Source organism: Hyperolius riggenbachi, chromosome 1, assembly GCF_040937935.1.
Source record: "Hyperolius riggenbachi isolate aHypRig1 chromosome 1, aHypRig1.pri, whole genome shotgun sequence".
Classification (NCBI taxonomy): domain Eukaryota; kingdom Metazoa; phylum Chordata; class Amphibia; order Anura; family Hyperoliidae; genus Hyperolius; species Hyperolius riggenbachi.
Genome location: NC_090646.1, coordinates 443596169 through 443624060, shown reverse-complemented (window position 1 = coordinate 443624060; position 27892 = coordinate 443596169).

Here is a 27892-nt window from a genome sequence, read left to right as displayed (position 1 = left end):
GGTCCCACCTGAACAAAGTCAGCCTCTGATGAGTCATCATTGACGAAACTAGTAAGGCGGAGCCTCTGGCAGAGTGCGGGCTGGGAGACACGGGATACGAGATCACGAGCTCTCTTAGGACTGCCGAGGATTTTATTATATGCGCATTGTTCTACTTCAATTATATAAGCAGACACAGATGCCTACGAGATGCTATTGACATGCCATTTATGCTGATCTGTAAATCAATCAGTCCTCTGATTTGGTGAGAGTACCCAGTGTGGATATTTCTGTGGATGCAGGATTTTGTTGAAAGCACTAATAGACTGGAACTGTTTTATGTGAATTCCAATATATATGTTGAGCGGCTGCACAGACTTCTATAGACAAAGTCAGCCTACTGCTTTATTAAAATGGCCCTGCATATTATTTTTTATTCATATGGCACCAACATCTTCTGTAGCTCTGTACTTAGTACAAAACAAATATTGGGGAACATATATACATGAGAAGTTCCAGACACTGTACAATCATGACATCTGGAAATGCAATTCGTATACATTCATATGGCAAATTACAGCAAAAGAAGAAACAATAGGAGGAGGTCCCTGCCCTTGCAAGCTTACAATCTAGAGGGTAGTGTAGTGGAAACAATAGGGAAGGAGACACAGGGGTTAGTGGATGAGGCAGTAAATATCAAATGGCACCTGTGTGTTTTTTTATGTGTGTTTTTTTTAAGCAGACTGATTGGACACAGAGCAGAACCTGAGCAATTAACAGGAATTTTCATCCAAACAGATGAGTATTTTTTGTACCTTAGGTTAGGAAGGGCAAGGATAGTTAGTGTGGGGATAGAAGGGGAGTTAATGTAATGCTACATAGACACTTTCAATAATGATCTGGAAACTTTGTGGGAATGATCGTTGTACAGATGCACTTCTCAAAAGCCTTTACTGTTCTATGGAGAGAGGAGGGACGAGGACAAGTGAGAGATTCCCTGCTAGAGGACATTATTATTCACATTGCGACCAACAGACCAAAGATGAACATTGTGGTTCAGTGTTTTGATCATAATATCAATTGTAATTACAATCTTAAATACGTGTACTTAAATCCACTTCAATTTATGATCTGCTTAGATGTTTTTGTCTGATGGAACATCTAAGTGGGCAAACATTTTTTCCTTTACATCATCTACATCATCATCAGTGGCATCAGGGGTAGAGATGGCTCGAACCTCCAATTTTAGGTTCGCGAGCCTCGAACACTAACTTCCGCAAAAGTTCAGGTTTGCGCGAACTTCGTGAACCGCAATAGACTTCAATAGGGAGGCGAACTTTGAAAACTACAAACATTTATGCTGGCCACAAAAGTGATGGAAAAGATGTTTCAAGGGGTCTAACACCTGGAGAGGGGCATGGCGGAGTGGGATACACACCAAAAGTCCCGGGGAAAAATCTGGATTCGACGCACAGCAGCGTTTTAAGGGCAGAAATCACATTGCATGCTAAGTTGGAGGAATAAAGTGCTCTAAAACATCTTGAATGTGTATACATCAATCAGGGAGTGTAATTAGAGTACTGCTTCACACTGCCACACCAAACTCACTGTGTAACGCACCGCAAACAGCTGTTTGTGTAGTGACGGCCTTGCTGGACTGGTGCGCACCATGGCGAGAGTGCAGGCCATGGCGGTTTTCAAGCCCATATGGTCGCCGGGCTGTGGTAGCTCAATGATAGAACAACAGTGACTGATAAAATTTGGTCTGTCCACAATGAAGCAACAACCTTATTATCTTGGGTGTGCCCCCCCCCCCCCCTGACACACTCATATAGCCAGCGGTCATTGCTTCATTGTGATACGCAAGCCCCTTCACCGCGACAAGGTAACAATCACGAAGGAGAATTGACACATGTACTGTACATGCCTTTTGTTTTGTTGTTGCAGCCCCAGTGCATCCAGAAAAATTAGGCAGACATGTACACACACCAGAAAAACTATTATTCTTTTTGTTCAGGAATCCACCTGGAGTCCTGGGCCCTGTTGGTGGTGGCGGAGAAGGCAGTCGAGTGGCCTGCAGGCAGAGATGCTGTGTGGGGACTGGCTTAGTCTTCGGGCAGGCAGTCACACGGCGTGTAGGCAGAGATGCTGTGTGTGTGGGGACTGACTTAGTCTTCGGGCAGGCAGTAGTCCTCCGGGATCCATGCCGCATTCATTTTAATAAAGGTGAGGTACTGAACACTTTTTTTGACTTCGGCGACTTCTCCTCTCACTGACAATGCCTCCAGCTGCACTGAAGGCAGGGCAAGGCAGAAGTTGGATGGCAAATTGTGACAGCTCTGGCCACAGGTCAAGCCTGCGCACCCAGTAGTCCAGGGGTTCATTGCTGCTCAGACTGTCGATGGTTCTTTCTCTACCATTGTTAAAGAAAGCGTACGGCGGGAGAATCAGGGTTCGATTCCGTTCCAGAGTGGGAGCCTGAGAAACGCCTACCACCAAACATCCAAGAAAGGCAGCAGGCACGGAATTCCCGGAGTCCCGACTCGGTGAAGGTAGTGACAAAAAACAACAATACAGGACACTTTCGAGGCCCTGTATAATGATGAGTACACTTGAAATCCTTTAACGGGAATCTGTTATGGAGGGCAAGTCTGCCATCCATTTAAAGCGGTATAAAACCCTGACATAGTATTCAATAAAAACAGGTTTTCCTACTTTTTATATGCCAGTCGGTTAGCATATTTGCTTTTGTGCATAAGTATTATTATTCATTTAGAAATTATACATTCCTAAAATACACTAATTTTAGTCTGAGAGCTGACTTTGCATTTTATTTATAACTGCTTTATTCATCCTCTAACTTAATCAGAAAGCATCAGAAAGCATTTATGCTTGTCTCACTGTCTTTGTGAGACCACATGGTGTGAGAGAAGGATTTGTTTACATTCCTGACTTGATACAATTAAACACTAGATAACATTATGTAAAGTTTTGGAAGCGGCCAGCTCTGCTGGAAGGGAAGCTTCTAAAGCCTGTGTTAACCCTTTGAACACAGTTCTAGTAAAAAAAAAAAATGCTGGTTGTATATAATATGCTGTAAATAATAAGTAGAAATGCTGAGTTTCATTCCGCTTTAACTGTGTGGTCAACTCTCTTTGGTACTTTCTGCACCATAATGGCCAGGGAATCAGGGTTCGATTCTGGTCCGGAGTGGAAGCCTGAGAAACGGCTACCACCACACATCCAAGGAAGGACACAATGTGCTGTATAAGTAATGTACCTGCCCTGACCGTGCTTTTCAGACCAGGCATCTGTGGTCAGATGGACCCTTCACCCAACGCTGAGTGCCAGAGATGACACCACTTGCCTTTAACGGGAATCTGTTATGGAGGGCAATTCTGCCATCCATTTAACTGTGTGGTCATCTCTCTTTGGTACTTTCTGCACCATAATGGCCAGGGAATCAGGGTTCGATTCTGGTCTGGAGTGGAAGTCTGAGAAATGGCTACCACCACACATCCAAGGAAGGACACAATGTGCTGTATAAGTAATGTACCTGCCCTGACCGTGCTTTTCAGACCAGGCATCTGTGGTCAGATGGACCCTTCACCCAACGCTGTGTGCCAGAGATGACACCACTTGCCTTTAACAGGAATCTGCTATGGAGGGCAAGTCTGCCATCCATTCATGTGAAAGGTATGCACTGACTCCCAGGTATAATACAATGTGCAGTCACAGATGCAGTGAAAGGTATTCAGTGACTGGTATCAATAAAATGTGCAGCTGTCACACACACTGGTACCGTGAACAGGTATGCAGTGACTGGTATATAACACTGCTTGCTGTCATGCAGGTGCACTGAACAGGTATGCAGTGACTGGTTTCAATACAATGTGCAGCTGTTACACACACAGGTACCGTGAACAGGTATGCAGTGACTGGTATTACAAATGTGCAGCTGTCAGACACACAGGTAAAGTGAACAGTTATGCAGTGACTGGTATATAACACTGCGTGCTGTCACGCAGGTGCAGTGAACAGGTATGCAGTGACTGGTATTATAAATGTGCAGCTGTCACACACACACAGGTACCGTGAACAGGTATGCAGTGACTGGTATTACAAATGTGCAGCTGTCACACACACAGGTACCGTGAACAGGTATGCAGTGACTAGTATTACAAATGTGCAGCGGTCACACACACAGGTAACGTGAACAGGTATGCAATGACTAGTATTACAAATGTGCAGCTGTCACACACACAGGTACCGTGAACAGGTATGCAGTGACTAGTATATATAACACTGCGTGCTGCTGCCACACAGGTGCAGCAAACATGAACAGGTATGCAGTGACTGGTATATATAACACTGCGTGCTGTCACTCAGGTGCAGTAAACATAAACAGGTATGCAGTGACTGGTATTACAAATATGCAGCTGTCCCACACAGGTGCAGTGAAAAGGAAGTCACTGAATGTGCTGGGCCTTCCACAGTATAGCAATTACCAAGGGCCAGCTGCGACAGACAGGGCTGTATATGCAAATGTCAGTGGGCCACACAAAAAAAAAACACATCAAAAGAACATTAGCTCTCAAAAGAGCTGTTTTGGGGTGCTTCTTAGCAATAAGTATCAGCAAGGAACAAGCTAACAAGCCTAACAACAGCCTAACTAAGCTTTCCCTATGTCTACAGCAGGTTCCTCTCCCTTCTCTGACTACTGCAGCCACACCGAGTGAAATGGCCGATGCAGCTGCCTTATTTAAGGGGGGGGGGGGGGGGCTCCAGGAGGGAGTGTAGCCTGATAGCTGCCCAGTGTCTGCTGACTGTGATGTAGAGGGTCACCAAGATTTTAGTTTCTGAAGTCAGCTAAAAAGAATTACGATTAATATTAGGCACAGTTAATGTAGGAGGTGTAAAGTTAAGCAGAAGGTGGGATAGAAGAGGTCGGGGTTAAAGTGGACTTGGGCTCTTGCAAACAACAGACTGAAAAGTGTTCATTCAACATAGAAATGCTGTAGAAATCAGCTGCATTGAGCTGTGTTTGTTTATTTAGTTAGAGTTGAGTGTAACAAGTGTGTAATCAGTAGAGATGACTCACAAGCCTAGGCATTGGCTGTCAGGGGCATAGCAATAGGGGTTGCAGAGGTTGCGACCGCATCAGGGCCCCTGGGCCCTCTATTGGTCCTGTGCTCATAATAATCACTTCTATAGATAATTTGAATAGTAGTAGCAGTAATAGCAGTAATCAATGTTCCCCATCCCCTTCTTGCACCTCTGACACTGTAGTTGCCATTAGCAGGTTGTGGTGCGCCATATCAAATGTTATGTATAGAGTGCTTGGGGGGGGCAATGTAAAACTTGCATTGGGGCCCACAGCTCCTTAGCTATGCCACTGTTGGCTGTACAGGGAAGACAGATGATTTAACACTTCCCTTGCTCCCTGAAAGGTAATCCAGTAAATTTGTTTTCATACTGTCCCGAATCTTTTAGAGCAGAGAGGAAGTTCTGAGCTCAGATCCACTTAAAGCTATATGAGGAAGGTGGGGCCAGGAACACTAAAGTGAGGCTCTAGAACGTGCTTCTTACTCCAGCATTGTGCTCTCAGCTTGCAGGCCCTTCAGATACATTGTAAATAGAGATGGCCCGAACCTCCGATTTTAGGTTCACGAACCCGGTTTGCAAACCTACCGCGAACGTTCGATTCGCCCGAACTTTCGCGAACCGCAATAGACGTCAATGGAGAGGTGAACTTCAAAATTTAGAAAAAATGATGCTGGCTAGAAAAATGATGGAAAAGATGTTTCAAGGGGTCTAATACCTGGAGGGAGACATGGTTGAGTGGAGTAGACATCAAAAGTACCAGAAAAAAATCTGGATTTCACACAAAGCAGTTTTTTAAGGTCATAAATCTCATTAAATGTTCAATTGCAGGCCTACACTGCTTTACAACATCAGGAAGTGTAATCCTCCCCTCCCCCCTCTCCGGTGAAAGAAGGTCTTGTCTTCCAGGGAATTGTAGGATTTCAAAAGCCAGCTTACATACCTTGGCCGAAAATCAAACCCAGGTCTAGTCGCTTGGTAGGCAGCTCTCTTCACCACTATACCACCACCAACACTACATGCTGAAGCCAGCCTAGCATGTACCATTGTAGCAGGTAGAAAGAGGGGGGATCTATTTATTTTTATTTTTATATTATTACCTGGACAGCAGCTTTAAATAGAGGCGCTGCTGACACAGGTTTGTTAAGTAAGGGCATTTTGCCCTTAGTTGTAATGTGTAATGTGTGGGTAGGCAGAGCTGATGGCTGAGGGAAGGTTGCTAAGCAACCAGACACACAAGCAGGGGAGCCGTTAGGGAAGATATAACGGCTCTCTGAGGGGTTGAGTTGGCAGTTGGAGCGGACAGGGGAAGGGGAAAGATGCAGCAGGCACAGCTGAGGAGAAGCAGGCCAGACACTGCATCAGACGACATTTTGGGAAGAAAATAATGCGCTTAGATGATTCTTCCATCCTCCACAGACAGCCATCAGTCCTGTAAAGCTGACAAGTAGTGGGAAAGCCAGGAGAGAGATTTCAGGCAGAGGAAAGAGAGCCAGACAGATGGTAGCCAGTGATTTTTGACACTGAAGTGCTGGAAAAGAAATCGTTTAAGATGACACGTATGAAATGTGATCAATGTGTTGATAAATCAGCATGTCACAAGAAAGATGTTTAAACATTTTTAATTACAGTAAATTTGACTCTGGTAATATCCCCCACTTCTGAAGTGTAGTGTTAGGAGGCTGAGAATTCAGAATTATCCTCCCTACTGTGATGAATATAATCTCACTTGTATTTTATTTTGATTTTTATAAGTGGCCTGAATGGTTGCTGTAATGGGAAAACAGTTGTGTTATGGAAGGCAGAAACTGCATATTACCCATATACTAGGCCTGAGACTAAGAGATAGTGAGATTGAGAGGAAAGTGAATCTGCATAAGGAAATGAGCTACTGTCCTGTCCGCTAGAAGCCTATCTTAACCTCTTATAGCTTACTGACTTTACCGAAGTAATAAATGCAAGAAACCATTTTGTTTTGGTTATTTTATGTGTGGTGCACAAGATAGTGCGAAGTTATATTGGAAGAAATACTTACCTATGGGAAGAGTGGTCCGACTGGATTCCTGTGAAAGAAAGGAGAAATGATTAATATGTCCATTTACCAGTAGTGTTGAAAGATTTAAAAGGAATCGAACCCAAGCCTACCGCTCTGTAGGCTGCTATCCACACTATTATACCACCAACACTACATGGTGAAACTTCTTGGAGCCGACTTACTTCCTCCCTCCAAAAGACACACATACATCCCCATAAAATCATTCAACAGCAACTGCGTGCACAGTCTTTGCGGTACACAGTCTCTGTGGCACAATTGGTTAGCGCAGTGTTCTCTCCAGGCTCTGTTAGCCGGGTACTCCACCCGGGGGGGGGAGGGGGGGGCGAGAGAGAGAGAGAGAGAGAGAGATCATTTTTCTCTTGGGTATATCACAATGGTACATGCTAGGCTGGCTTAAGTATGTAGCATTGTAGTGTGTTGTGTTGGTGGTAAAATGGTTAGGATAGCAGCCTACCACACGGTAGGCCTGGGTTCGATTCCTGGCCAATGTATGTGAGTTGGCTTTTGAAATCCTACTGTAACGCTTGGCGGTGTATCCTCTACGGTCAGCGCGCAATGCACACTCTGACATAAAGGAAACACACGCACAAGACGCAAGCAAGGCATAAAACTATGAATCTCAGGGTATAGTGCGCACGCACTGGTGGAGGAGAGGACGGACTCCAGCAGGAGATGTGGTGCACAGAGCAGGCATAGCTCCGAGCAACCACACTGACACTTAACAAAGTTTGTTCAGCGCAAAAGCAGCGCTCAGCTTTCTTAACCAGAACTCAGAGAGAAAAGGACAGGCAGACAGAATGAACGCTTGCTAATCTAGTCACTCCTCAGTGACAGCAAGCATTCACAAACAGGACAGACTGGAACGAGGCAGCCACTCGTGACCGCAGCGATGACTTACCTCGCAAGAACAGGACTGAAAGGATTCGCCACTCCTCCACAAGAGATGGCGCATTCCACAAGGCAAGACAAAGGCAGAGCAAGAAACAGGCACAGGACAGACACAAATATACACAATAATCCACGTTGCAATATGGAAAATAACAAACGCGCTAGTATGCGTATATATTGGCAATGAACCAATATATGACGCAAGTACTAGCAAAATAACAAACGTGTGCTGTAAGTCCTAACTATTGTGTACGAGTCCCTGGGGTCCTGCCAGTTCGAGCTTACAAGGAAAATTAACTAAGATAAACAGACTGACAGATGGAACGCTTGCTAATCGGTCGCAATACCAAAGCGACAGCTAGCGTCCATACAAGACAAGACATACAGGTGAGGTAACCAGTAGCAACCGCTGCTATGGCTTACACTACAGGAACACAGGCTACAAGGATCCAGCGACTCTAACGCTAGGGCGAATGCGATCCACAAGGAACTTGACTAGAAGGACTCACTGACTCCTACGCAGGAATCAGTGCAGTCCACACGGGATAACACGAGGACCAGGAACAGAGGTCCAGGAGTAACAGCTTAGACACACTGAGACTGAAACTATGACAGACAGGGAACACAGCAGGAAGCAAACTCTTTATACTGAGGTTATCAAATGGGAGTGGACATGCAAATTCCCACACAGATGAATGGTAATCAGTCACAAGCTGACAGCAGGAAAAGGCAGACAAAACTATGTAACCTGCATGAAAGGAATTGCAGCTCAGCTGCAACAGGCAATGTTTGAACTCACAAGAGCATCTCAAGCTGCCATAAACTGCAGAGCTATTGCAGATGGAATCAACACTTAAAATGAGTGCATGCAAAGCTAAGCAAGCAAATGCATGTAAAGAAATCAGAACTGCTCGGCTGCAGTACAACTGCAGCCAGCAGTACAGGCTGCAAAAGCGATCATGACACCTACAAATCCCTAAGCAGGCTCATTTTTCTCTTGTATATATCATAATGGTACATGCTAGGCTGGCTTCAGCATGTAGCATTGTAGTTTGTTGTGTTGGTGGTATAATGGTTAGGATAGCAGCCTACCACGCGGTAGGCCTGGGTTCGCTTCCTGGCCAATATATGTGAGTTGGCTTTTGAAATCCTACAGATCCCTAAGCAAGCTCTTTTATCTCTTGGATATATCATAATGGTACATGCTAGGCTGGCTTCAGCATGTAGTGTTGGTGGTGGTATAGTGGTGAAGAGAGCTGCCTACCAAGCACTAGACCTGGGTTCGATTCCCGGCCAAGGTATGTAAGCTGGCTTTTGAAATCCTACAATTCCCTGGAAGACAAGACCCTCCTCTGGAGGAGGAGGGAGCTGTGGTGGGGTGCAATATAAGGAATAACAATCAGCCAGGAGCAAGCTAACAAGCCTACAAGAGCCTAACTAAGTTTTCCCTAGCAGAGTCTGTCAGCAGCTGTCCCTTAACTAATTACTGTCGGCAAACGAGTGAGTAAAATGGCAGGAGAACCTTGCCTTTTATAAGGGGGGGGGGGGTTCCAGGAGTGAGTGTAGTCTGATTGGCGACAATGTGCCTGCTGACTGTGATGTAGAGGGTCAAAGTTGTTCTTAATGGAGCATTATGGGGGCGAATCGAACTTCCGCAAAAGTTAGCCTTCGCCGGCAAACGCGAACCACCTAAAGTTCGCCTGGAACCATTCGCGGGCGAACCGTTCGGGCCATCTCTAGTTGTAAATGCTGTTCTGATCTTGTTATTAAGTAAACGAGAGCGTAGCAATGTCTATAATATCATTTATTCACTATTCGAAAAAAAAGGATATCACTAAGCAGCTTTTGCCATATTATGAAATATGGGTGTGGTCATAGCTGAATTTCTTTTAGCTAATCATATGGCTTCAATGTTACTGAAATCACTGTCCTGCAACAAAGCAGCCATGGCAGAGCATCTGTCCACGCTAAATGCAATTGGTGCTATGTCATTAATATACCATTTATTAAACCCATACATAATAATGGCATCCAGGACATTCGAAGTCCATGCAGGCAGTATCCATGGTGGGCCTTAAAGAAAACCTGAACTTAAAATTAAAAGTCAAAATAAGCATACACAAGTCATACTTACCTTCCATGTAGTCTACTCCTCAGTGTCTTTCTCCTGTCCCGCCAGGGGCGTAGGAATAGGCCCTGCAGCCCCTGCGCCCGCGGGGGGGCCCGGCCCCCCCCCTGGGGCCCGCTCGGGGCCGTTTTGTGGGTGCTGGAGGGGTGGCAGCATGAGGGGAAAGCCTTGCCCACAGTCGGCGGGGAGAGGGGTAGTTCCTCCCTCTCCCTCACCTCGGGGCTCTCCCCTCTGCGCTCCCCTCCAGCTCGTAAGTGTCTGTGGGGCTGTGGTGGGCAGCGAGCGGCGGGCAGATACATACCTGCTTCCGTGCGTTCCATCGGAGACTTCTCCCTCTAGCGGCTGACGTCACTTCCCGCCGCTCGCTGCCCACCACAGCCCCACAGACACTTACGAGCTGGAGGGGAGCGCAGAGGGGAGAGCCCCGAGGTGAGGGAGAGGGGGGAACTACCCCTCTCCCCGCCGACTGTGGGCAAGGCTTTCCCCTCATGCTGCCACCCCTCCAGCACCCACAAAACGGCCGCGAGCGGGCCCCGGGGGGGGGGGGGCCCGCTCAGAAAATCTGCAGGGGGGCCCGGTGGGGCCTAGTTACGCCCCTGAGTCCCACGTCCTATTTGTTCACTGTGATCAAGGGAATTTTCTGTCCTCCACTTTGAAAATGACCATTACCCCATAACAGCTTCCTGGTCAGCACACAGTTAAACTGTAACATCGCCCACTTGAGCCATAGGGAAATATGGACATTACCTGGTACATCAGTTTTCCTCTCAGTTATAACTGACAGCAACTGATATTTTACTGACAGCAACTGATATGTTTCAGATCTGACAAAATATTGTCAGAACTGGAAGGGGTTATTGTCAGAAGAAAATGGTGAGCTTCTGAGAGGAACTGATGGCAAGGTAACTATGTAATGTTCATTTGAAGTTACCTCATGTGTTTATTTTAAATATTTTTACTCAGTACAGGTTCTCTTTAAAGCTATGACTACTATACTGCAAGGCAAGAGCAGTAAATGATATTTATCATCCCTCATGTTCATTATCTGCATATATACAGATCACCTTACTAGAGTTGGGCCGAACGGTTCGCCTGCGAACGGTTCCATGCGAACTTCAATGGTTCGCGTTCGCGTCCCGCAGGCGAACCTTTGCGGAAGTTCGGTTCGCCCCATAATGCACATGGAGGGTCAACTTTGACCCTCTACATCACAGTCAGCAGGCCCAGTGTAGCCAATTAGGCTACACTAGCCCCTGGAGCCCCACCCCCCCTTATATAAGGCAGGCAGCGGCGGCCATTACGGTCACTCGTGTGCTGCCTGCGTTAGTGAGAGTAGGGCGAGCTGCTGCAGACTGTCTCTCAGGGAAAGATTAGTTAGGCTTAACTTGTTCCTGTCTGGCTGCATACCTGTTCTGTGAACCCACCAGTGCATACCTGTGCTGTGAACCCACCACTGCATACCTGTGCTGTGAACCCACCACTGCATACCTGTGCTGTGAACCCACCACTGCATACCTGTGCTGTGAACCCACCACTGCATACCTGTTCAGTGAACCCACCACTGCATACCTGTGCTGTGAACCCACCACTGCATACCTGTTCAGTGAACCTGCCACTGCATACCTGTTCTGTTCAGTGGACCCGCCACTGTATACCTGTTCATTGAACCCACCACTGCATACCTGTGCTGTGAACCCACCACTGCATACCTGTTCTGTGAACCCACCACTGCATACCTGTGCTGTGAACCCACCACTGCATACCTGTTCAGTGAACCTGCCACTGCATACCTGTTCTGTTCAGTGGACCCGCCACTGTATACCTGTTCATTGAACCCACCACTGCATACCTGTGCTGTGAACCCACCACTGCATACCTGTTCTGTGAACCCACCACTGCATACCTGTGCTGTGAACCCACCACTGCATACCTGTTCAGTGAACCTGCCACTGCATACCTGTTCTGTTCAGTGGACCCGCCACTGTATACCTGTTCATTGAACCCACCACTGCATACCTGTGCTGTGAACCCACCACTGCATACCTGTTCTGTGAACCCACCACTGCATACCTGTGCTGTGAACCCACCACTGCATACCTGTTCAGTGAACCTGCCACTGCATACCTGTTCTGTTCAGTGGACCCACCACTGTATACCTGTTCAGTGAACCCGCCACTGCATACCTGTGCTGTGAACCCACCACTGCATACCTGTTCTGTGAACCCACCACTGCATACCTGTTCAGTGAACCTGCCACTGCATACCTGTTCTGTTCAGTGGACCCGCCACTGTATACCTGTTCATTGAACCCACCACTGCATACCTGTGCTGTGAACCCACCACTGCATACCTGTTCTGTGAACCCACCACTGCATACCTGTGCTGTGAACCCACCACTGCATACCTGTTCAGTGAACCTGCCACTGCATACCTGTTCTGTTCAGTGGACCCGCCACTGTATACCTGTTCATTGAACCCACCACTGCATACCTGTGCTGTGAACCCACCACTGCATACCTGTTCTGTGAACCCACCACTGCATACCTGTGCTGTGAACCCACCACTGCATACCTGTTCAGTGAACCTGCCACTGCATACCTGTTCTGTTCAGTGGACCCGCCACTGTATACCTGTTCATTGAACCCACCACTGCATACCTGTGCTGTGAACCCACCACTGCATACCTGTTCTGTGAACCCACCACTGCATACCTGTTCAGTGAACCCGCCACTGCATACCTGTTCTGTTCAGTGGACCCGCCACTGTATACCTGTTCTGTTCAGTGGACCCGCCACTGTATACCTGTTCATTGAACCCACCACTGCATACCTGTGCTGTGAACCCACCACTGCATACCTGTTCTGTGAACCCACCACTGCATACCTGTGCTGTGAACCCACCACTGCATACCTGTTCAGTGAACCTGCCACTGCATACCTGTTCTGTTCAGTGGACCCGCCACTGTATACCTGTTCATTGAACCCACCACTGCATACCTGTGCTGTGAACCCACCACTGCATACCTGTTCTGTGAACCCACCACTGCATACCTGTGCTGTGAACCCACCACTGCATACCTGTTCTGTGAACCCACCACTGCATACCTGTTCAGTGAACCCACCACTGCATACCTGTTGTGTTCAGTGAACCCGCCACTGCATACCTGTTCTGTTCAGTGGACCCGCCACTGTATACCTGTTTAGTGACCCCGCCACTGCATACCTGTTGTGTTCAGTGAACCTGCCACTGCATACCTGTTCTGTGAACCCGCCACTGTATACCTGTTCTGTTTAGTGAACCCGCCACTGCATACCTGTTCTGTTCAGTGGACCCGCCACTGCATACCTGTTCTGTTCAGTGGACCCGCCACTGTATACCTGTTCAGTGAACCCGCCACTGCATACCTGTTCTGTTCAGTGGACCCGCCACTGTATACCTGTTCAGTGAACCCGCCACTGCATACCTGTTCTGTTCAGTGGACCCGCCACTGTATACCTGTTCAGTGAACCCGCCACTGCATACCTGTTGTGTTCAGTGAACCTGCCACTGCATACCTGTTCTGTGAACCCGCCACTGTATACCTGTTCTGTTTAGTGAACCCGCCACTGCATACTTGTTCTGTTCAGTGGACCCGCCACTGTATACCTGTTCAGTGAACCCGCCACTGCATACCTGTTGTGTTCAGTGAACCTGCCACTGCATACCTGTTCTGTGAACCCGCCACTGTATACCTGTTCTGTTTAGTGAACCCGCCACTGCATACCTGTTCTGTTCAGTGGACCCGCCACTGTATACCTGTTCAGTGAACCCGCCACTGCATACCTGTTGTGTTCAGTGAACCTGCCACTGCATACCTGTTGTGTTCAGTGAACCTGCCACTGCATACCTGTTCTGTGAACCCGCCACTGTATACCTGTTCTGTTCAGTGAACCCACCGCATCAGTGCGCATACCTGTGCAGTTAAGTGAACCCACCTACCTACGTGAGTGCACGCAGTGTGATATACCACTCCGTGCATACCCGATATGGACAAAACAGGTAGAGGAAGAGGTAGTGCCAGAGCCAGAGGAAGGCCACCCGGCAGGTCTGCGCGAGGTCGTGTAAATGTAATTTCGTGAGGACCTGGCCCACAGTACAGTGCTCAGAAGAAGGCACGTCCCATCACCTCCCAAGATTGTCAGGACGTGGTTGAGTATTTAGCGACACAGAACACCTCATCTTGCTCAGCCACCAGCGCTACTACTAGCACCACTTCCGCTGCATTTGACACTTCGCAAGAATTATTTAGTGGTGAAATCACTGATGCACAGCCATTGTTGTTACAGCCAGATGAATTTTCACCAGCTCATATGTCTGAGTTACGCGGCAACACTATGGATGTAATGTGTCAGGAGGATGAAGGTCCTACTGATGGTGCAAGTTTGGATTTGTCTGAGGCAAGCGAAGCTGGGCAGGATGACTACGATGATGACGGTAATAGGGATCCTCTGTATGTTTCCAATAGAGGAGATGAAGAGGGGAACAGTTCAGAGGGGGAGTCAGAGAGTAGTAGGAGGAGAGGAGTTGCTGAAAGAAGCTGGGGCAGCTCTTCGTCAGAAACAGCTGGTGGCAGAGTCCGGCACCATGTATCGCCACCTATGTACAGCCAGCCAACTTGCCCTTCAGCATCAGCTGCTGAGGTCCCCATAGTGCCCACATCCCAGGGTGGCTCAGCGGTGTGGAAATTTTTTAATGTGTGTGCCTCAGATCGGACCAAAGCCATCTGTTCGCTCTGCCAACAAAAATTGAGCTGTGGAAAGGCCAACACTCACGTAGGGACAAGTGCCTTACAAGGCACCTGGAGAAAAGGCACAAACAGCAATGGGATGGCCACCTGAGCAAAAGCAGCAGCAGCACACAAAAGCAAAGCCACCCTCCTTCTCCTCTTCCTCCTCCATCAGGTGCATTATCTGCTTCTGCCGCTTTCTCCCTTCCACCTTCACAGGCACCCTCCTCCACTCCGCCTCTGCCCTTGAGCGGTTCCTGCTCCTCTGCCCACAGCAGCAGTCAGGTGTCCGTGAAGGAAATGTTTGAGCGGAAGAAGCCAATTTCGGCCAGTCACCCCCTTGCCCGGCGTCTGACAGCTGGCGTGGCGGAACTGTTAGCTCGGCAGCTGTTACCATACCGGCTGGTGGACTCTGAGGCCTTCCGTAAATTTGTGGCCATCGGAACACCGCAGTGGAAGATGCCAGGCCGCACTTATTTTTCGAGAAAGGCCATACCCCAACTGCACCGTGAAGTTGAGAGGCAAGTGGTGTCATCTCTTGCGAAGAGCGTTGGGTCAAGGGTACACCTGACCACGGATGCCTGGTCTGCCAAGCACGGGCAGGGCCGCTACATTACCTACACAGCCCATTGGGTGAACCTGGTGGTGAACGATGGCAAGCAGGGCGCAGCGGACCAAATTGTGACACCTCCACGGCTTGCAGGCAGGCCTCCTGCCACCTCCTCTCCTCCTGCTACATGCTCTTCGCTGTCCTCCTCCTCCTTGGCTGAGTGGCAGTTCTCCTCTCCAGCTACACAGCCCCAGCTCCGCAGGGCCTATGCTGCATGCCAGGTAAGACGGTGTCACGCCATCTTAGACATGTCTTGTCTCAAAGCGGAGAGTCACACTGGAGCAGCTCTCCTGGCTGCTCTTAAGAAACAGGTGGATGAGTGGCTGACCCCGCACCACCTGGAGATAGGCAACGTGGTGTGCGACAACGGCAGCAATCTGCTTGCCGCTTTGCATATGGGGAAGCTGACACACATACCCTGCATGGCACATGTCATGAATCTAGTGGTTCAAAGATTTGTGGCAAAGTACCCTGGCTTAGCGAATGCCCTGAAGCAGGCCAGGAAGTTCTGTGGGCATTTGAGGCGGTCTTACACAGCCATGGCACGCTTTGCGGAAATTCAGCGCAAAAACAACATGCCGGTGAGACGCCTCATTTGCGATAGCCCGACTCGCTGGAACTCGACCCTGCTCATGTTCTCCTGCCTGCTAGAACAGAAGAAAGCCGTGACCCACTACCTCTACAACTACAGTAGAATGAAACAGTCTGGGAAGATGGGGATGTTCTGGCCCGACAGCTGGACACTGATGAAAAATGCATGCAGGCTCATGCGGCCGTTTGAGGAGGTGACCAACCTGGTGAGCCGCAGTGAGGGCACCATCAGCGACTTAATTCCCTATGCTTACTTCTTGGAGCGTGCTGTGCGTAGAGTGGCGGATGAAGCTGTGAATGAGCGTGACCAGGAACCGTTACGGCAGGAACAGGCATGGGACCAATTTTCATCAGACCCAGCTGTTTCCTCAACACCTGCGGCAGCACAGAGGGGGGAGGAGGAGGAAGAAGAGAAGTCGTGTGCAGAAGACGAGTCAGACTCAGAGGATGATGAGCAAGGTGTTTCTTTGGGGGAGGAGGAGGAGGAGGGGACAGCGGCAGGAGAACAACCTCAGCAGGCATCGCAAGGGGCTTGTGCTGCTCAACCTTCCCGTGGTATTGTTCGCGGCTGGGGGGAGGAGGTTGACTTACCTGACGTCACTGAGGAAGAGCAAGAGGAGATGGAGGGTACTGGATCCGACTTTGTGCAGATGTCGTCTTTTATGCTGTCCTGCCTGTTGAGGGACCCCCGTATAAAAAACCTCAAGGGGAATGACCTGTACTGGGTGGCCACACTACTAGACCCTCGGTACAGGCACAAAGTGGCGGACCTGTTACCAACTCACCGGAAGGTGGAAAGGATGCAGCACATGCAGAACCAGCTGTCAACTATGCTTTACAATGCCTTTAAGGGTGATGTGACGGCACAACACCAGCAAGGTACCACTGCCACTAATCCTCCTCCCGTGTCCACGCAGTCAAAGACAGGACGCTCCAGCGATCTCATGGTGATGTCGGACATGAGGACGTTCTTTAGTCCAACGCCTCGCCGTAGCCCTTCCGGATCCACCCTCCACCAACGCCTGGAACGGCAGGTAGCCGACTACCTGGCCTTAAGTGTGGATGTAGACACTGCTGTGAACAGCGATGAGGAACCCTTGAACTACTGGGTGCGCAGGCTTGACCTGTGGCCAGAGCTGTCCCAATTTGCCATCCAACTTCTCTCCTGCCCTGCCGCAAGCGTCCTGTCAGAAAGGACCTTCAGCGCAGCTGGAGGCATTGTCACAGAGAAGAGAAGTCGCCTAAGTCACAAAAGTGTTAAGTACCTCACCTTTATCAAAATGAATGAGGCATGGATCCCGGAGGGCTGCTGCCCGCCCCAAGACTAAGTCAGTCCCCGCACACACAGCATCTCTGCCTGCACGCCGTGTGACTGGCTGCCTGCCCCGCCCCAAGAAGACTAAGTCGCTCCCAGTCCCTCCACACAGCATGTCTGCCTGCAGGCCGCTTGACTACCTTCTCCGCCACCACCAACAGGGTCCAGGACTCCAGGCGGATTGCTGAATTTTTTAGGCCGCTGCTAGCAGCGGCCGCTGTAATAATTTTTCTGGTGCGTGTACATGACTGCCTAATTTTTCTGGCTGCACTTCGGGCAGCTGCAACAACAAAAGAAAAGGCATGTACATGCGCCCATTCCCCTTCGTGATCATTACCTTGCCGTGGTGAAGGGGCTTGCGTATCACAATGAAGCAATGACCGGCACCTAGATGAGTGCCTCGGGGGGCACACCCACGATAATAAGGTCGTTGCCTCATTGTGGTCAGACCAAATTTGATCAGCTGGACAGTCACTGTTCTGTCATTCAGCTACATCAGCCATGCGACCATATGGGCTGTAAAGCCACCAAAACCTGCACTCTCGCCATGGTGCGCACCAGTCCAGCACGGCCGTCACTACACAAACAGCTGTTTGCGGTGCGTTACACGGTGAGTTTGGTGTGTCAGTGTGAAGCAGTACCTTAATTACACTACCTGATTGATGTATACACATGCAAGATGTTTGAAAGCACTTTAGGCCTGTCATTTAGCATTCAATGTGATTTCTGCCCTTAAAACGCTGCTTTGCGTCAAATCCAGATTTTTCCCCGGGACTTTTTGCATGTATCCCACTCCGCCATGCCCCCCTCCAGGTGTTAGACCCCTTGAAACATCTTTTCCATCACTTTTGTGGCCAGCATAATTATTTTTTTTTTCAAAGTTCGCATCCCCATTGAAGTCTATTGCGGTTCTCGAACTTTAACGCGAACCGAACCTTCCGCGGAAGTTCGCGAACCAGGTTCGCGAACCTAAAATCGGAGGTTCGGCCCAACTCTACACCTCACAGGAATCAGTTCTAAAGAGATAAGTATCTAGTCTCAAGGGTACCTAGCAGAACATATCACAGAGAACTATAGATTTTTTGTATATATGTACAGTATATTATTATGAATTATATATCCCTGTTGAGGTTTTGTGGACAGTAAGTCTACTTTCCAGGCAATACCAAACCCTTAAATAAAAATGATTTGCTTTAGATCTGTAAGAGCAAAATGCACGGTTAAGCCTTGAAACTTTACTCCTACTTCCTAATTCCCACTCTACTTCCTCTCTCTACCGCCCACTCTGCCGGTCCCCCTTATAGAATACCTCTTGTTCTTGTGTGACTGAGCACTTGTGTAAAATATAAACATACCTTAAAAATAAACAGGATGCTATTTTAGCTTACAAGCTATTTTCAACATAAGTGTTTACATAGTCTCAGCAAACATAAAAATTAGAGCACTGTAAACACCCATTAATAATTCTGCTCCGGTACTTTATCATTTTCACAGGATGTACATTTTTAGGTGGAAGCTGTGCACGGTTACGCTATCAGAGCGTTGCTAACGCAGCACTACACCTGTCTAATGCCAGGGTGATGGAGTGCAATCTTTACTGCACCTACTGAAGTAGCATTTATAATATCCATTTCCAGGGCAGGGAACATGACACTTGTAGTACACACCATTAACTTGGGTCACCACTCACCATAAGCAATCTGAGTATTCTGTAGTCTCAGTGTCCCATACAGCAACTTAACAACTACCAGTCTGCCTACAAGATCCATCTACAGTGACTATGCAGCCAATAACACAACTCACAATGGAAAAAGAAAGCGATCATCCACTTTTCAGAACAGTTTTACACCTGAGCTGTTCATTTGTAGTGCAATGCCCCACTCCTGCCCCATCACACCGCAACAAACCACAAACATATGACCCTCCAGCAGAGTGTGCCGACAGTGTCATATGCATAGCGCCCCTTGACCAAAACCCCCCCATGTCCCTCACCCAGTGACATACAGGAAGTATGTCACTGGGATTCCCTGACTTCCTTATCGTAGTCCCACCATTCTGCGCATGCGTGTCACACCACCGCCAACATTTTTAAACTGTATGCGTCACCCATTAACTTACATTATGTTCACCGCCACCGCCGCCACTGCTACTCAGTTTAATAAAGGCTATTTAATAGTATATATACTGTAAATAATAGCCAGTGCATCCAGGTATTTTCCAGTCAGATAATATTATACTTTTAATGGAAACTGCATGCGTATAGGTAGGGGGTGTAAACAGTGGCGGCTCCAGCTTCAGATTTTTGGGGGGGCTCAAAAGGGGCTAAATGGCTGGCAGGCGGGGCTCACGCCCAAAATTGGGCGTGGCCACACAACAGAATGTGGGCGTGGTCATGGATGGGGCTAAATGTACACGACCTTAGCAGTGGTGTAAAAGGTCTGCCAGGGAAGTTTGAGCTCTGCCATAGTGTTTACCCCCAAATTATATGTAATTTGACAGCATTTCACCAAAAGCAAACGTAATTTGGCAGAGGTTCCTCCAAAATACAGATAATATGGCAAACCGCTTAAAATGTACATACTGGAGGTAGCAAAGATCGGCACACACTGCAGCTGGTTTACTATCAGAACAGGCACAGAGTAACAGCTTATACTGTACATACTGTAAGCAGCATAGATCAGCACACAGTGCAGCTGGTATACTATCAGTACAGGCACAGAGTCACAGCTTATTACTATACATATTGGAGGTAGCAGATATCAGCACACACTGCAGCTGGTTTACTATCAGTACAGGCACAGAGTAACAGCTTATAATGTACATACTGGAAGCAGCAGAGATCAGCACACCCTGCAGCTGGTTTACTATTAGTACAGGCACAGAGTAACAGCTTATACTGTACATATTGGAGGCAGCAGATATCAGCACACACTGCAGCTGGTTTACTATCAGTACAGGCACAGCGTCACAGCCTATACTGTACATATTGGAGGTAGCAGATATCAGCACACACTGCAGCTGGTTTACTATCAGTAGAGACACATAGTCAAAGCTTATACTGTACATATTGGAGGTAGCAGAGATCAGCACACACTGCAGCTGGTTTACTATCAGTAGAGGCACAGAGTCAAAGCTTATACTGTACATATTGGAGGTAGCAGATATCAGCACACACTGCAGCTGGTTTCTATTAGTACAGGCACAGAGTCAAAGCTTGTACGGTACATACTTCTCCCCAAGCCACTAAAATGACCCCTCCTTCTCCCCCTTGCCAGTAAATGCCCCCCTCCATACAGGTATCTACCCCTTCTCCCCATGCCACTAAAATGACCCCCTCCTTCTCCCCATGCCACTGTAGTAATTTTTTTTCTCCCCCATGAAACTAATGCCCCTCTCCTCCCCATGCCACTAATGTTCCCCTCCTTCTCCCCATGCCACTAATAATGTCCCCCCTTCTTCTCCCCAATGTCACTAATGTCCCGCCTCCTTCTCCTCCCCCATGTCAATAATGACACCCCTCCTTCTCCCCCATGTCACTAATGTCCCCCCTCCTTCTCCCGCATGTCACTAATGTCCCCCCTCCTTCTCCCCCATGTCTCTAATGTCCTCCTCCTTCTCCCCCATGCCGCTAATGTCCCCCCTCCTTCTCCCCATGAGACTAATGTCTCCTTCTCCCCCATGCCTCTAATGCTAGCTAGTCCTCCGCCGCTAAACCACTAACACACCTCAGATTGGCAGCGAGCAGGAGATAGGAGACAGCCAGCCCGGCGCATAGCAGCCGCGCGGTGAATTTAAATGCAGGAAGTGACATCATCGGTCACGTCCAGCATTTAAAGTGGACCCAAATTAAAACTACAAGATTTCAGAAATAAAAATCTATTTTCTAAATTATAATAATAAAGAGCAGCCTTTTTTCAGCTGCATGATGACAAATATACAATATTTTACATTTATTGGAGGAACTCCTCCCTTACTTTCATATTGCCGGGACAGAACCCGGCAAATTGTTGGAGTAGATGTGTCCAGCAAAGGAGGAATTGCTAATGGCTGCCACCTGTATAACCCTAGTTATGAAAAGAGAAGGGTGAAAAGCATGCACTGAAATGCTCATAGGCTTGAAGGAGTGTTTATTTATCTTTGTATGTGTCAGAGTGGTGCAACTAAATATTTAGAATAAAAAAATGTTTTGGTTTGGGTCCGCTTTAAAGTCCACCACACCGCCGCTATGCGCTGGTCTGGCTGTCTCCTATCTCCTGCTTGCTGCCAAACTGAGGTGTGTTAGTGGTTTGGCGGCAGCGGTACAGGGGAGAATGAAGGGGGGGGGGCTGTAAATATGTACATAACAGCAGCCGCAGCACGGGAGAAAGGGGTTTTAAAAAAAAATGTCCTCAGCTCCGGGCCCTCTGTGGCGACTGGGGGAGCTTTCAGGGAGGCTTACAATTTGTCAGTTGGGGCTTAAGCCCCGGCAAGCCCCAGTTTAGCGCCACCACTGGGTGTAAAGTGACTTTACTGTAACTAACAAAGCAAAGATTGGTTCCTGTTCAGAGTAATTCATATATATATAAAATATAACTTTTATTATTACAATTAAAAATCCATATGTATTTATCTACTAATTGAGGTAGGTTTCAATTCCTCAATCAGATTTTTGACTATTAAGTCCAAAATTATTTCTGATCAACCTATTCCTTACTAAGATTGCTTATGTACTATAAAGCTTGGGGATACCTTTATCCGCACCCGATCGGCAGATTTCGGTCACCGCGGTGGATGACTCTCCATTGCGCAGTGCCCAGTTTCTTTCCCAAACCCCCCTACTGTCATGTTGTTTAGGGGCAGTGCATGAAGAGAGTTTACAGTTCCTGGTCCTGCCGATGAAGGGCTCTGCTGTTGTTCTCGGTATGCCCTGGTTGCGGCTTCACTCGCCGCTGATTGACTGGGCTTCAGGACAGCTACTGAACTGGTCAGCCCATTGTCAGGAGCACTGTTTAAAGAGGGGTGAGGCGGATAATACCAAGATACAGGTCGCAGGAAAGACAGGACAGTGTACAGATATTTCTAACGGATCCTGTTCCTCACGGTTACCTCTCATGCATGAATCAGATAGCAAAAGCGCCAAAGCAGACGCTTTAGACAGGGGTTTTGGGCCCAAAATCTTTCTATCACCGAAAGAACAAGCTGACAAAAAATCATTTCAGGTGCCCCTGCTCAAGCCAGCAGTGCAGGTGGATTCCACTCCCTCCCACCCTGTGTTGATTGATGACCGGCCTGAGTATGAGATAAAAAAAGGAATTCTCTAACCTACATCCTGTAAAGTCAGGAAGGAGATGTCCGGAGTCCACTCCTCAGGGGGGGGGGGGGTGTACTGTGAGAAAACGCGGAAAATCCGCCGCGTGTGCTAAAAGCAAGGCGGCTGATTCCGCGTCCAACGCGGCGGTTTGCATGCGTAGGCACGCGTCTGGTAGTGTGGCAGAATGCGGAAAAGCCGCTGCATGTTCTAACAGCAAAGCGGCTGTTTCCGCGTCCAAGGTGGCAGTTTGTACGCAGCAGCGTGCCTTTGGAGTGGCTGGGTCTGTTAGTCCACATAGATAGATGAAGAGCTACGTGCGCGCAGGCCAGAAGTCAGGACCTTTATACCAGCAGGGGAAGTGTCAGCTGATCAGGACGATCAGCTGATTCCTGCTGGACTCATGATTGGCTGAGTGGCTCGGGCGGGGCAGCAGAGTTCAGCTACTATATATTCTGCTTGCTTGTCAGTTGCTGGTTGTCTGCCATTGCAAACACTTTGTGGAAGCATTCAGACCATAGTCAGATCCTTACAGTGTGTTTGAACCAGGTGGACCTGGGAAGTCACACTGAGCCAGATTACCTTGTACTGTTATTATTTGTTAGACCAGTTCCAGGGTGTTGAGATCAAGGCCCTCACACCCCAGACTAGGAATACTGTGTATTTTCTGTGTGTTCTCTAGCATAGTTCCAGGGTGTTGAGATCAAGGCCCTCACACCCAAGACTAGGGAACTGTATTGTCTTTGTGCTATATTCCAGACTAGTTCCAGGGTGTTGATGATCACGGACCTCACACCCAAGACTAGGGAATTGTATTATCATTTATGTTATACTCCAGACTAGTTCCAGGGTGTTGATGATCACGGACCTCACACCCAAGACTAGGGAATTGTGTTATCATTTATGTTATGCTCCAGACTAGTTCCAGGGTGTTGTGACTACGGACCTCACACCCCAGACTAGGATTGTGCTATTACTGTATTACGTTAGCCCAGTTCAGGGCAAAACCTTTCATATTAGCTGCAGGGCTTCCTGCAACCCAGCCTCGGTCCCTCGCCCAGGGGTCCACAGGCTACAGGAATATCACCCACAGTCAGGGGTGAATTCCTCAGGAGTCTTAGGCCGCCAGCTCCTCTGGTGGTCTCCACTCAGAGTTGTTACTGTTACACCAAACACTCTCGCTATTCTGGTGTCCAGAGGTTAGTAATACATCTGTATTATTGCTGATTCTGCAGATCATCGATAATCAGGCGTATATCTGCATTCTTGGTGGTACTGCAGATCGCCAATAATCAGAATCTCTCTGCGTGCTGACACCAATCGTTACAATATCCATTTTTTATTTGTCATTATTAAACAGTATTGTGGTTTGACGCCACAAAAGCAAAATTCCAAGCCACTCTATGAAAAAGTGACTGAAGCGCACCAGCCAGACACAAGAAAATTTCCAAGTCACTGATTATCTCTTGGTTTACAGTTAATGACTAAGCAATGGCGAGAGTATGAGCCAAGAACAGGCCTTTCAAGAAATGTGAGTGAACATGCAAAGAGTCTAATGAGGAAAGCCACCAAGAGATCTATGACAGCTCTGAAGCAGTGGCGTAACAATAGGCCCTGCAGCCCCTGCTCCTGCGGGGGAGCCCGGCCTATGTATCTGCCCACCACTGCCCGCTGCCCACACACTGTAACTAGCTGGACGGGAGCGCAGAGGGGAGAGCCCCGAGGTGAGGGAGAGGGGGGGAACTTCCCCTCTCCCCGCCGACTGTGGCCAAGGCTTTCCCCTCATGCTGCCACCTCTCCAGCCCCCACAAAACGGCCCCGTGCGGGCCCCAGGGGGGGCCCCGCTCTGAAATTCTGCAGGGGGGCCCGGTGGGGCCTAGTTACGCCCCTGCTCTGAAGGAGTTGCTTAGGGTGAGACTGGTGGTGTAACTAACGTAGATCTCTCCAGTGCTATTAGTTAAATGATTATAAACCTTGCCTCAGTCATACTGGTACACCCCTTACAGTGAACTGCTTGGCCTGATGCACGAACCGCCAGTAATATTACCATGTGCAGTCAACTCACGGCAAGACTACCGGTACTAATGTTAGCACCGCAATAAGCATGACCTGTGGTACATGGGTAATGTGAGCATTGCTACGATAGCAGGTGTTATAATACTTGTTTAATGCACATTACCTTAGCAAAGCTAGTTTTACCCATGTACTGCAGGTTACGCTAATTGCACAACCCACAGTACTCTGCTGATGTTAGTAGTGCTGGCTGCACAGGTTCAGTCAACACTATCGCTTACAGTAGGCGCTACAAATCTGATTTCAGACTAGTCCATGTCCTCATGGATGGTTTTCAGAGTTTGCTTTATTTCCAAAAGCACTAAATAGTGTCAAAATAGTGTGCAAATGAGTAGAGAGGCTGGATGGCATCTTTCTATAATCCTTTCCACGTGATGCTTTTACAAGGAATAAAGAAAATAAATAGAATCTCCATGAGATGTACTAGTCCAAAATCTATCAGATTTGTACAATTTTCACTGCCTACTGTAAGCAATAGTGTTGACATGTTTAGGTTTTTTTTCAAATTTGAAACCCTGATCCAAATTCTTCCGAACAGAACCAGCACGCAGACAGCGGCAGGGGTGTTAACTTACCTTTATTACTCCTCTAGCCACTGCACTGCATGTCACGTTTCACTCAATACTTTCCCTTTCCAGCTTTGAGGAGGGAAGTATTAGAGAGCTGGAACACGACATGAAACACTGGGGACAAGAGTGAGTTAACACCCCCTGCTACTACAGGTTCTGATCAAAAGATTTGGGGAAATAAGGTTACGAATTCCAAGAACCTGACCATGTCAACACTAGTATGCAACAACAACATCTCTGATCTGGTCCACAGGCACATACCAGCCCGCCCCCTCTGATCCTCCAATGACCTGCGCCTAGTCGCACCACGCATATCTCAGTCACATGCACGAATGCAGGACTTCACCAGCGCTACCCCTACTCTCTGGAACTCGCTCCCACAAGCCATCACCATCAGACTCGCCCCCACCCTTATTACCTTCAAACAAGCTCTCAAGACTCACCTTTTCATGCTCGCATACCACCCTACACCAGCACCATAATATGTTCTGTTAGACACCCTCTCAAAAGATGCACCCATTGTCTCCACCCCCACCCTTTAGATTGTTTGCCTCTGGCAGGGCCCTCCTCCCTAGTGTTTCCAGCCTAATTATGCAATCTTACTGACAATCACCCCTCTCCTGGACTAGAACAGTCTCTATTTTGACCTATGACACTGTATTGTTATCAAATCATCTGCATGATCTTGTTTTGTTGTGAGTTTCCTGTATGTTCTACCTTGTATGTTAACTCATTTATCTATTGCGCAGGGCTGCGTAATATGTTGCCGCTTTATAAATACAATAAATAATATTAATAATAGGAGAAAAGTAATTTACAGTGCGTTTTACTCTGGATGGAATGCACTTCTTATATGTACAGTACATGTACACAGGGCCGGATTTCTGGGAAGGCCACAGAGACCATGGCCTAGGGTGATAAAATCAGATAAGATCAGAAGGGCAGCAGGACTTGGAGAGAGAAGAGGTTATATGTCAAAGTAAATCATCTCTTCTGGTCCCACAGCGCAGCCAGCCAGCACCCTGCACTAATAGCTGAATTCCAGAGTTCCCCAATCCCTGCTCCTTTCTCTCACACTTCTTGATGTGTTATAACAATCAGAATCAATTATAACTGCCACCTGATGATCCATTACTGGTGATGGACATACAAGTGGATGTGAGAAATAAAAGGGATTTACATTACAAAGCAGATAGAACTAAGTTCCGCTGAGTTTTAATGCAGGAATTCACAAACATCGGTGAGCTCTGCTAGTTTCTTAACTTTCTCTTTTATAGCTGTGACACAGACCCCTGAAGCAGTTAATTACACTCTTATCTAACCCTAATTTATGACTGTTTCTCTTTTGTTTTTTTCTTTCTAGCCAGCAGTGGTCTCAGTTAACTGTTTCCCGACTCATTTTCTGTCCTTTAGCTCCTACCATCTATGAGAACTGCAGGAATAAAAATGTTATTTGCTTTCCTTTCATTGCTACATTGTCACTGTCACCTGAGCTGTTACTACCTCTATGCTGGTGTGTATGGTTTGGCATCCTTCTTCTTTCCTGTAGCAGTAGAGCATTGTACCATCTTAGCCATCAGCGAAAGCAGAAAGTTTTGAATCAGGATGATACCATTTATTGGCTTAAAAGAAAAAGAGTAATCTTTCTGGTAATAAGCCTTCTTCAGACTTTGTTCCTATATACTGTCAATATGTTAGAGCACTCCACCATATGTACATGCAGCATTCAAAAGAGATACATAGATTTTTCAGCAAATATAAATAAATGTCATTCAGATGCTTTAAAGTGGAGCTGAACTCTTGCACAGGACAGAAGGAAAACAGAGAAATATACCCTGTATGTATTTAGAGAGCCTGTCTAATGGTGTGTACACACTTGAAAGATAAATGAAAGATATCAGACCAATTTTAACCCCTTCCATGTAGTATGAGAGCCACACCTACACAGTCTATTCTATTGAGCTGAACTTCCCATCAGATAAAAATCTTTGCAAGATGCTGCACACACAGATGCTGTACACATTCAAAAGATCAGTATCTGCAAAAGATCTGTTCCTGCAAAATGCATTCATAGTCTATGAGATCTGCAGATCTTCATACACACCTTGTTTAACAGACTTCATCTGCATATCTGACAATCATCTGCAGATCTGAAGATCCAACCTGGTGGATCTGATCTGCAGATGAATGTCTGTTAAACAAGGTGTGTATGAGGATCTGCAGATATCATAGACTATAAATGCATTTTGCAGGAACGGATTTTTTGCAGGAACAGATCTTTTGCAGATACTGGTCTTTTGAATGTGTACAGCATCTTTGTGTGCAGCATCTTGCAAAGATTTTTAGCTGATGGGGAGCTCCATAGAATAGACTGTGTAGAGTATGGCTCTCATACTACATGGAAGGGGGTAAAATTGGTCCGATATTTTTCATTTATCTTTCAAGTGTGTACACACCATAATTCCCCCTCATCTGTGTCTAATCACAAGTTGTAATTTGATCTCTACACCGTGTCACCTGACTGCCAC